The sequence below is a fragment of the Chrysemys picta genome, chromosome 1 (assembly GCF_011386835.1).
Source record: "Chrysemys picta bellii isolate R12L10 chromosome 1, ASM1138683v2, whole genome shotgun sequence".
Lineage (NCBI taxonomy): Eukaryota > Metazoa > Chordata > Testudines > Emydidae > Chrysemys > Chrysemys picta.
In genome coordinates this window covers 243729833-243741083 of record NC_088791.1, presented here as the reverse complement: position 1 = coordinate 243741083, position 11251 = coordinate 243729833, and the positions used below count along the sequence as shown (strand labels likewise).

The 11251-nt window shown below is 41.6% G+C and overlaps 1 long non-coding RNA gene across 1 annotated transcript; it reads right to left on the bottom strand.

Annotated features, from left to right (window-relative positions):
* Positions 1–4707: 4707 nt before the first annotated feature.
* Positions 4708–10043, bottom strand: LOC135980798 (uncharacterized). The gene is made up of 2 exons (XR_010597698.1): positions 8454–10043; positions 4708–6027 (listed from the first exon to the last, which is right to left on the bottom strand). It is a non-coding gene; the product is annotated as an uncharacterized LOC135980798 (long non-coding RNA).
* Positions 10044–11251: the final 1208 nt, after the last annotated feature.

Sequence of the window (11251 nt, the reverse complement as noted above, 5' to 3'; positions counted from 1 at the left end):
TTTGGGCAATCTCCAATGTACAAACATCTTGAGTGCTCACCTGGTCTCTCACTTCTCTTTATTTTGACTCCTGGACACAAACGTGTCTCTCCTTCCTCTACAGCTGATCTATTGAAACCACCTGAATTTGCAATGTCCAATTTAGGCCTCGAGCAATTTATCATTGTGTCATCAGAATAATTCTGAAGTTATCATTATTACTAATCTAGGTTTTCCAGTGTATAATAAATAAATGATAGTAATACTTAACACTTTTATAGTGCCTTCCAGCCCAGGAGCTCAGTGTCCTTTTCAAGAATAAATTAATAGCCTTGCAGCATTGCTGTGAAGTAGGTATTATAATCCTCATTTCACAAATGAGCAAATTATGACAGAGACCCATCAGGAGCTGATATCTCAGGTGCTCCAGATCAGGGTTCAGCTCATGTGATGAGGGTCAGGGGGTTGCTCCAGAACAATACTGAGACCACATGATGGGGCAGAGAGTTAAAAGGTAGCTTTATGCCCCCAATTCTGGAGGTAGCTGGGACCGGTGAAATTAAATGTGCCAGTCATTTTTTACAAAGTCCAGATGGCCTGATTTTTCAGAAGTGTTTTGAGCACCTACCGCATCCATAGACTTCAATAGAAGTTGTGGATACTTAGTACCGCAGAAAGTCAAGTCATAAATGATTTAGACTCATGCTTAAAAGGCTATAGGCCATATTTTGATCAGTTATAGTGGTATAAATCAGGAGTAAGTCTGTTTCATGTACTGGGTAATCTCATGAAAGGACCCCATTCTTGTACTAAATTGGCTCTTTATTAAGAGAACTATTTACAGACATGCTGTGACTGCAGCTAGTCTTCTAGCCGTGTGCACACAGACTGACTTGACTTCCTGGTGCCCCTTCCAAATTATTCCCTCCTAGAACATGTGCTCCTTTCTTCAACTTCCATGAAGGGTGTTACAGTCCATTGTAGTCAGTCTTCCCTTGAGTTGAGATCTCTGTTCCCAGGAGGAAGGATGTATAATTTTCCTGTATTTTAAGATGCTTACCCCAAGAGGATGACTGGTGGGTTTCTACACCATGTCTGCTTGTGTTTATCTGAGGACCCCAGAGCAGTCCTGGCAGAGCCCAGAAAGGAGGTATTTTGCTGCTAAATAGAACCAGTTTTAAAGGTTTGCTTAAGAAAGAGACTTTGACTCTGATTCTTGTCCAAATGCAGCTATGTCAGACTTTCTCTTATTTCTGCCTTTCTGCATTTTTTTGAGAGGAGATCATGCTGCTTTTTCATCCTATGGCAAAACTAATTTTAAAAGTTCTTACAAACTTATACTCTCTGTTAGGAGGCCTACTCTTTGGTACTTAAATTTGGTGTTAACTAACTCAGTCATGGAGGAGCTCTCTGGGGCCATAGGGTCTTGCTGTTACTACCTCTCTTCCAGAGAATCTTGAAGTTATGAGCCGTGCTGACCAACTTACTTTTTAACCATCTTCCACAAATAAGGTGGTACAGAAACCTTGCCCCCAATTTCTGTGCAAAGTTGTATCAGATTTTCATCTAAATTAATGTGTCACTGCCTCTTGTTTTTCCCAAAGCCGCATTTTCACCGTGGCGAGGCAAAGTTACAAACTCTGGAGGTCAAAAGAGCTGTTAGCTGCTCCTTACACAGGATTAAGCCATTTAGAAAGACAGACTATTTTTGATCTCTGGAGAAAAATCTAGAGGGCAGACCATCTCAGCTCAAAAGCGGTCTAAGGCCTTGTCTACACACAAAAGTTATATTGTTGTTACTACTGGTTTAGTTTATTCCTGTATGGGAAGGGGAATAAGCTATAGTGGCATATGAAAGTCCTTTATGCTGATATAACTGCATCCACACCAGAAGTTTTAATGATATATCTATCTATCTATATATATAAAATCTCAATTTAAAAAAAATCATACCCCTAATCAACATAGTTATTCCAGACAAAAACTGCGTAGACCATAAGACTATACATTCAGTCTTGTTCCGAATTGGCTAATGTCCCTGTGCTTGAACATCTCAAGGCTCATTCAGCTTGGGGACTAGCACCTTTCTTCACATGTAAACACAATCTGCCCTTATGTGGAGTCTGCAGGGTTACTATGTGGAGTTCAGCTCACACTGTCATGAATCACTGTTCTCTGGACACCGCCTCAAAAGCACAAGCTAGTTGCTAGATGGCAGTGCTTCAGTCACACCAGGAAGTAGAAAAGGGACGACTTACAGACAGCTAGTTTATCTACATGTGGACGTTATACTGGTATAAACTAAGGGTGTGAATTTAAAGTGCTATCATTATACCTACTCTCTGTGTGGATTCACCCATTCTGGTATAAGAGAGCTTTATTTTGGTTTAGCTTATCATGTTTTGGGAGGGGTTTAAGCTAAACAAACCCAAAAAGCGACTTATTGTAGAATAAGAGTGTCAACGGGGGATTTATATTGGTTTAACTATGTGGTATAATTATACCAATATAGCTGGTAAAAACATAACCATGTTGAAAGCCCTAACTTTTGTTCTCAGAACGTGTTGTCTCCACCGAGATGCATTGCCTATTCCATTTTGGGGCCCAGGTCCAAATAAGCATGGCCACCCAGAGGTGCGTGGGGGGAAGAAGGGGTAATTTGCCTCTGGCCTTGCCATTTGAGAGAGCCCTCAAAATGATGGAGAGGTGGATGGGCCAAATGTGATGTGTGACATTGCAGTCTGCTGCACAGGGTTGCACGCCATTCAGGTTTGGTGCCTACCATTGACAGTGTGGGGAGCAACTCACCTGCCAGGCATAGATCCCACTGTTGCTGCCACTGGTATCATCTTGACAAGCCAGGGTGGGAGCCTGTAGGTAGGATCAGAGTTGGGGAAATTGCTCCCCCTGGCTGCATGCAGGGCAGAGCCCCCCCACCCCCCAATACCCACTGGGAGACATATGACCCTACAGACCTAGACCTTCTCTGACCCATCACACCCTCCCCAGGTTCCCCTCCTTGCTGGGAGGGCAGCAGCCCCACTCACCTGGGCCCTTTCTGAGCCCGCCCCCATCCCCTCTCCTCTTTTTAAACTCTTCATGCTCATGGTAATCTTTTTGGGAGGGTTGGGGACTCAGTTTCAGATTTTCCCTGCCCCCCAAAACCTCTGTGTGACCCTGCAAATAAGACTCCTGGAGACAGAAAGGAATTGAGTGATGGCTTCAAGGTACAGGATATTTATACCCTCAGTTTATAGAACGTAGGGCTTGAGGGAATCACTCATGTCCCTTAATTGCCAAGGTGGCTTAAAAGGGTTCATGGTCACATAGCTAGCATGGGGCTCTTATAGCATGACTGTTTAGAGGTGATTCATTTGGAGACAGTTACTATGAGTGAGTTCCTCCTTTTTCTCCCATAGCTCATCTGAGTTTATGGCCTGCCCTACTATTGTTTCCATCTCAACAGACTGTAGTATCCTAAACACAGGATTATGACGTCAATGCAGGTTCCAGAAGATAGAAAAGCAGTACTGAGAAGGCTGAAAGCTTTATTCAAACACAAATGTTTCCTAACACAGATGTGAATAAGGGACACTGCTAGCACAATGCATTATGTTCTGCATAAATATTCCTCTTTTCAAATTTGGCCTAGTACAAAAGTCCTTCTTTAAAAACAGCAATAAGTGCATCAGCTCTGACAGGCTCACACTGTTTGTGACCGCTCACTCATGTTGAGTTATAACATAATTTAAACCCACAATATTAAAATGGGGAGGGTCTCTTCTGCACTTAATCCAGGATGGTCCAAAACTGCAACCTAATATTAAAATAGGAAAGGTCTAGATCCTGTAAAAGATTAGGACTGAGACTTTCAAAATATGCAGGGGATTTAGCCACATATCTTCCATTAAAGTTAATCGCTAAATCCCCCATACAACTTTGAAAACTGCATCCTAAACTATTTAGCTATAGATTACGGAATTATTCCCAGGGCCGCACTGGCTCAATAAAACTCCCTGATCCTTTTTAATACAAATTTAATTAAACAAAGAATGAAGGAAGAAAAATACAGAGAATCTGACAAACATACAAAATTGCTATTAAAGAGACTATTTCCCAACATTTCTCTTTAAAAATAGAAATCGAAATCATTTGTTTTTCTAAAAAACCAAAACCACACCCCTACCCAGCAGAGGAGGTACAGCAACATAAATGTCAACATTATCTGTTTTTTGGTGAACCAGGAGCCCATTGGGCTTGGCACTGTACAAACTTGGATGGTTCCAAATCATTTGTGAGGTGGCTTTTCTACATTTTTTATCCACTTTTTTTTTTCAAAAGCACCAAAATCCTAGTTAAACTAACAACGTACTCATGAACCTCCTCTCCCTGCCTCCACCATAGACCCAATTTCTCTCACATCTAGTGCTTGAATGTTTAATAGTTAAGAATAGGGGGCAGAGTCTCTGAGTTTAGCTTCCCTTTCCTTGACAATTTGGGACTAGACATATTTGAGCTGGCACTCATGTAACATTTGGAAAGAAAAACCTGCATGGATCAGATTTGTCCTTAGTCATCAGTTCTCTCTTTTTTTCCTGTTTGTTCTTTTTGTTTCTTAATCGTTCCCTTTGGTATAATGTGGTACAGTTTTAAAAGAAAGCTGCAATTGATGAGAGATATACGCTTGATGTATTAACAGACAAAGAATTGTATTCATGTGCCCAAGTCTGAAACATAAAAATGTGCAAACTGAAGACATTTTTAATTTGTGTACATTTCATAACAAATAACACAAGTTAAAATGATGAGAGGAAACCAACAATCAGAATTCAGGCTAGGAGAAAAGGAAAATTAACAGATTTGAACTGAGCTCAAGAGAGAATCAAAGCAAAGTAATACGAGACTGTTTTTGTATAGCCATTTATACAGAAACATCACAAAAGGCTTCAGACCTTGATGTGTAGGGTACAGGCAGTGCATGTAGATGTGGAAGTGGGAGAGAGGTGCTTGTGCCTAGATTTTTGGGTGAATAAATGAGCTCATGGAATCTAGGGTTGCATCTACAATGAGAATACTATGGAAATCTCCCACCATTGGCTGCAGCACTGGTGTATTCCATGGGCGCTAGCCATTGTGGGAGTGTTGGCATAGACTGTAGGAATGCACAGGGCTAATTGGCTCTGCTGAGAATTAAGAAAGCATGCTTTGTTGGGAAAAAGGAGAAACAAAGCTTAGCACATTTGTTAGCAGGTACTAACAGAAAGGAATGAGTTATGGGAGTAAAACTACTGGGACATTTGCAGATACGATAGAGACAAGTGAAATATTGTCAGGGGAGTCCTGGAAACCTCTGGGCACTTGCCAGCCCACTGGTTAAAGATGGTTCTAACCAGTTTTGACAAAGGCGGAGACTTGACACTGAGTGATAGGCATGTAGGCTTGTTTATTATAAGATACAAAAGTGGAAAGAATAGATGGGGCCATTTGCTAGTGTCAGCCTGTCCAGTTGGAGCCAGCCAACATGGGTTTGAGCATGCCAGGCCTAGTCCTGTTGTAAGTAACTGATCAATACTTATGATTGATAGCTAAACCTAGGTACAATGATATAACAGCTAAGATTAGACTGCACATTGGGATAACTATAAAAGCCAATTGGTCTTTGGATTAATAAAGAAATCTTTGGCTAAATTCTGGTGCTAGTGCATTTTCAAATAAAGATCCCAACATAGATCAGCTACCGACATTATTCCCATAGCATCATATAATCCTACTCAGAGCAGGCCTAGATGATATGCTAGTAGTAAAAGCAGAGGTGGCCAATTTACAGTGGCACTCTGATAGTTAGTGCTAGAACAACAGTGGGGGACTTCCCTAAAATTCTCATTATAAGCAAGACCTGGGAGGGTTGAGAGGAGGGTTTTTGTTTAAATAGATGAGATTAGAATTCATAAAATGGGTCCTAGCTGCACAGTTTGGATCCAGATCCAGACTTCCTTGAAGTTCAGGGGCATTCAAACCTGGGAGTTTGGTGGGCTCTAGTAGTAAGGGCTGAAACGATCAAGAGAAAAGGAATAGAAAGTTAAAAGGCTGTAATGTGATAAATATTTCCTCACCCTCAATCACACACTCTTCAGTTGTCTCATTAGAGAGATTCTAAATTTTACCAATGAGCTCCAGGGTAACATGAATGAGTGGAAGACTGAAGGGTAGACATTTAAGGTATTTTATCTTTGGTTAAATTATGACTTCCTTATTAACAAATGTTCGGTGAATTTCTTATTAACAGTGCCATTGTTTCATTCTGCAGCTCCCCAACAACTAAGTGCTCTCTTATAGAATGGTAGCAAGATACCTTTTGTCCTAAGACAGCAGTTCTCAAACTGTGGCCCCTGGCGCATTTGCTGGTGGTCAACAGAGAGCTAGCTAGCGACATGGTGCTGGTCACATGTAAATTGACTTAGCTCCACTGAAGTAAAATCTGGCTCAGTTTCCAGCTACTCAACCACATTAAAAGAAAACACAGGTGCGTCAAATACTTTTCTAATATTACTTTTTCATATGTATAGTTGCTACAGGTCTGCTGTGCCACTACGAACAGAAATGATGGTGGTCCATAAGGCAATCTCTAATAGGATGTGATCCACACTCTGAAAAAAATTGAAAACTCCCCTCCTATGAATTGATTGAGAGGAAGGATAGTCGGTTGCTAAAGCTCTGGCCTGAGATTCAGGAGATCTTCCTGGCTGTGCCACACATTTCCTCTATGACTCTGGGTAAGTCACTTAACCTCCCTGTGCCTTAGTTTCCCCACCTGTGACATGAGGATAATACATCCTGATGTCTCAAGGATAAATAAGATAAAATTGCAGAATCACATTGTGTTCCTTGCTACATCTTGGTTTCTAGCACTTGCAGAAAATTTATGAGCTTTGACATTCTACTAAAATTGCACCTCAAAATATTTCAAGATCCAATTATTACTACTGATAAAAGAGAGATACAGATGTAGATACGTATCAGGAAAATAGCTCACTCTGACTCTGCTCCCGCAGCAGATGCAAGTAAGGAAGAAAGAGATGAGGATACAGTTAATCAGAAGATTCATCAGCGAAGTGAACATGACTAACTTGTGACAATTTGCAACCCAAAAATCACTGAACATTTTATCCTCCTCCTCCTGTAATACTAGGAATTTGCATTTTGAGCTTAATTCGATTAATTGGTTTCCTATGCTTCTGTAAACAAATAATCAGACACAGAATCACTGCATAATGAAAGAAATAATGATTTAAACAATAGAACTTATAAATGCCTTCTGCTAGATGCAGAATTTAGCCAGCATGTTTTTAACACACACAAAAAATGACCTTTTACAATTCCAGCTAGTGTTAACCGTGACATTTACTGTCACCCACTGATTTGTGAATTGTCACATTGTAATTCTAAGCCACAATGTGAGAGGAAAAAAACAAAGATGCTTATAGCCAACGCAGTATTATCATTCATGGGAGTGGAGAAACTGATAATTTTTATATATATTATGGAAAGGCTCTAAAATTAGCAAATACCCTGTATTACAGTCCCACACGAATCTCATTTTTAAGGATATAGGTTTGAATAATACATAATTTGGCAGGACAAATTGTTTTGTAGTTAAAGTACAGGATTGGCAATCAGGAAACCCGGGTTATATTCTGCTCAACCACAGCCTTCCTGTGTTAATTTGGACAAAATGTTTAATTTCTCTGGCCTCAGTTTCATCGAACAGAAGTGAGGGGCAAAGTGGGTGTAATAATATTTACCACCCCATGAAACAGGTTAGAAGCAATTCATTAATGTTCTTTAAGCATTTTGAGACCTCACATGGAAGGTGCCATAGAATGGAGATATCCTATCTCCTAGAACTGGGAGGGACCTTGAAAGGTCATTGAATCCAGCCCCCTGCCTTTACTAGCAGGACCAAGTACTGATTTTGCCCCAGATCCCTAAGTGGCCCCCTCAAGGATTGAACTCATAACCCTGAGTTTAGCAGGACAATGCTCAAACCACTGAGCTATCCCTCCCCCTGGAAGGGCACTGTACTGTTACTACTACAATGGAACCTCACAGTCTGTGCATTTTACAATCCACACAACAAAATTGGCCATTTCTTCTCACAGATCTAAAGACAAAGCACTGTAATGAGTGGTCATATTACTGAGATTGTTTACTAGTGCATGAGGAAGCATTAGCCCATGTAACTAAAAGTGAATTTCAATTGTCAAAATAAAAAACAAATGACAAAATCCTCCCAAAACAAAACACCCACAATTCTCCTCAAGGGGAAAAGGTGAGAGAGTATTACACACATGTGACAGATATTGGTCACATCACTTAGCGCACTCCGATACTACAGTGATGAGGGCAGTATAAGAAACTGTATAACATAGAACAGAAAAGAGATGAACAAAAATACATTAAAATGTTGTATTAACCTCGCTTTAGGCCAAATTCTTCTTTTTGTTGTTGGCAAACCAGTGGAAGAGCTGGTAATAGATTCCATAGGTCCAGATGTCCCATTCTCTGTTCTAATTGCTAGACAACACTACTTCATCTCAAAATCTCTTTCTCCTCACTGCTGTCTTGGCAAATGATTATTGAAATGATCCCGGAATCTACCAATGACATAGTTAACCAATGACAAGTTAACCTCAACATCTTGGTTTCAGTTTGTATAAGCATCCTAAAGTTTGGATACTTATCTAAAACTTGTTCAAATTGATTGTTAAAATAGGGCTGGAAATCTCATGGAAATCTCTCTCACTCTCAGATGCCTGGTACTTCCCTCTTTTGGTCAAGTCAGGAGTACCACAAGAACAGACTGTTTCATAATATTTCAACACTTCTGGTTCCAGTCCTGGAATAACTGGAGGTACAGAGGCATGTGAAAATGGAATAATAATTTAAAAAAAAAGTAATTGAACTTTTCCAACCTTCAGAAAAAGGATTTGGTTTAGGGTCACTTTATTTCTAGTGATCACATATACCCTTTACAATAAAATCTCACTCAGAAAGTGGTAGATTTAAAAATAAGCAATACTATTGACAATAACACAATGAAGAAGTTTTCTAAAACATTCTATCTTTAAGATAGCTGAGATGGTATCTTTACAACCTAGGCTGTCCCTTCTAAAAGGCAATCTACAGAAGGGAACAAATTTGAGGTTGTATACTTATTTGCACTTGTAAATATGTCCCCCATCTACTGACTCCTGCCTCCCCTTCTTATGTAGAAAATAAGGAATTTCAAGTGTTATATGTTCTCACTTTTTGCTGAAGTCTCAGTTGAAGGATGCAAAGATGTGGATTTGGAGTTGTCTTAGCCCTTAATTGAAGGAATGGAGGTGGTGTTAAAGATTCAAAGATCTTTTTCCCCAACTGTGTGTTTTTGTAAGTAGTAGTGTGTTAGGCACAGCGATTTAGCCTTTCTATAGTGCTGTCACTGTAGAATTTAAAGTTTTATCAAAATCAAGATTTAAAGATGAGTTGTTAGAATGTGTTAGATAACATGTCCTAAACGTCTAGTGCAGTGTTTCTCACATGCGGCCACCAGGGACTTTTCTTGTGGCCACAGCCTCCTGGGCTGGGGGGACGGGAGGGGAGGCAAAGTAGTGGCCACTTCCCCTCCCTGTTGCTCCTGGATGCCCTGCCTTGGTGTTGGGTTGCCTGGGTTGCCAGCAGGTGTTGGGCTCTGTCACCCTCTGGAGACAATTGGGGCACAAAGCTGGAGGAGCAGGCACCCAGTGGGTTCTCCACCTTCCCAGGGGTGATGGGGCTCAGGCTTTGGGGTTCAGCCCTGGGGTGGCGGGATGGCAGGCTCTGGGTGCGGGGCTTCAGGCTCCAGTCCTGGGCTCCAGCTGCATGGCAGCAGGCCTCAGACTCTGGTGGTGGGGCTTTAGGCTCTAGCCCCCCGCTGCCTCCCTTGGCCCCCTATCCAGGGCTTAATTTGTCCCCAGGCTTGCCGGGGCTGAGTAAGTCTGCTATGAAAAATGATATTTATATGTTTGTTAATATCACTTTTCACAACAGATTTACTAGGTAGCAATAAATAAATTACAATGATTTGGACGTGTCTATGTGCATATTCATTAATGATCTGGAGGATGGCGTGGACCGCACTCTCAGCAAGTTTGCAGATGACACAAAACTGGGAGGAGTGGTAGATACGCTGGAGGGTAGGGATAGGATACAGAGGGACCTAGACAAATTAGAGGATTGGGCCAAAAGAAATCTGATGAGGTTCAACAAGGACAAGTGCAGAGTCCTGCACTTAGGACAGAAGAATCCCATGCACTGCTACAGACTAGGGACCGAATGGCTAGGCAGCAGTTCTGCAGAAAAGGACCTAGGGGTTACAGTGGACGAGAAGCTGGATATGAGTCAGCAGTGTGCCCTTGTTGCCAAGAATGCTAATGGTATTTTGGGCTATATAAGTAGGGGCATTGCCAGCAGATTGAGGGATGTGATCATTCCCCTCTATTCGACATTGGTGAGGCCTCATCTGGAGTGTGTCCAGTTTTGGGCCCCACACTACAAGAAGGATGTGGAAAAATTGGAAAGAGTCCAGCGGAGGGCAACAAAAATGAGTAGGGGGCTGGAGCACATGACTTATGAGGAGAGGCTGAGGGAACTGGGATTGTTTAGTCTGCAGAAGAGAAGAATGGGGGGGATTTGATAGCTGCTTTCAACTACCTGAAAGGGGGTTCCAAAGAGGATGGATCTAGACTGTTCTCAGTGGTAGCAGATGACAGAACAAGGAGTAATGGTCTCAAGTTGCAGTGGGGGAGGTTTAGGTTGGATATTAGGAAAAACTTTTTCACTAGGAGGGTGGTGAAGCACTGGAATGGGTTACCTTGGGAGGTGGTGGAATCTCCTTCCTTAGAGGTTTTTAAGGTCAGGCTTGACAAAGCCCTCTCTGGGATGATTTAGTTGGGGTTGGTCTTGCTTTGAGCAGGGGGTTGGACTAGATGACCTCCTGAGGTCCCTTCCAACCCTGATATTCTATGATTCTATGATATTTATTTGTTTTTCCTAAAGTTAATTAAGTATTTTAGGAAAAAGTGTGAAAGCGGCCACCAGCAAGAGTTGGTGGCCGCACTCTGAGGGCACCAAAAAATTTGTCCTGAGAACCCCTGGTCAGTGTAGACAAGACTGAGTAGATTTTCATACTTGCTAGCTGGTTGAGTTGAAGCCTGGGCTTTCTGCTGAGCTTTAATTCAACTAGTTTAGTACA